General features: G+C 32.5%; 1 protein-coding gene across 1 annotated transcript in view; it reads right to left on the bottom strand.

Moving 5' to 3' along the window:
* Nucleotides 1-203, bottom strand: part of LOC113230030 — a 9,758-nt gene that overhangs the window by 5,803 nt on the left and 3,752 nt on the right. The gene's annotated exons all lie outside the window — the stretch shown is intronic.

The raw sequence follows: 203 nt of genomic DNA, 5'->3' as shown, positions 1-203 counted from the left end.
TTTCCAGTGCTTGAAATAATACTCAAGTCTGCTTAAATCCTGACTTAAGCATTGAGTAGACTTCTGAAATACGACCCTCAGTGTTTCACACGAAATAAAACAGCGAGCGTTAAAAAAAACATTCACAAAAATAAAATGAACCAAAATATAACATCATCATAAGTCCACGATAATAACAAAAAACTGTCACGGCAAAATTGAAT

The sequence above is a fragment of the Hyposmocoma kahamanoa genome, unplaced genomic scaffold (genome assembly GCF_003589595.1).
Source record: "Hyposmocoma kahamanoa isolate Upper Pololo Valley unplaced genomic scaffold, ASM358959v1 63, whole genome shotgun sequence".
Taxonomy (NCBI): Eukaryota; Metazoa; Arthropoda; class Insecta; order Lepidoptera; family Cosmopterigidae; genus Hyposmocoma; species Hyposmocoma kahamanoa.
This window is presented reverse-complemented; position numbering and strand designations above follow the sequence as displayed.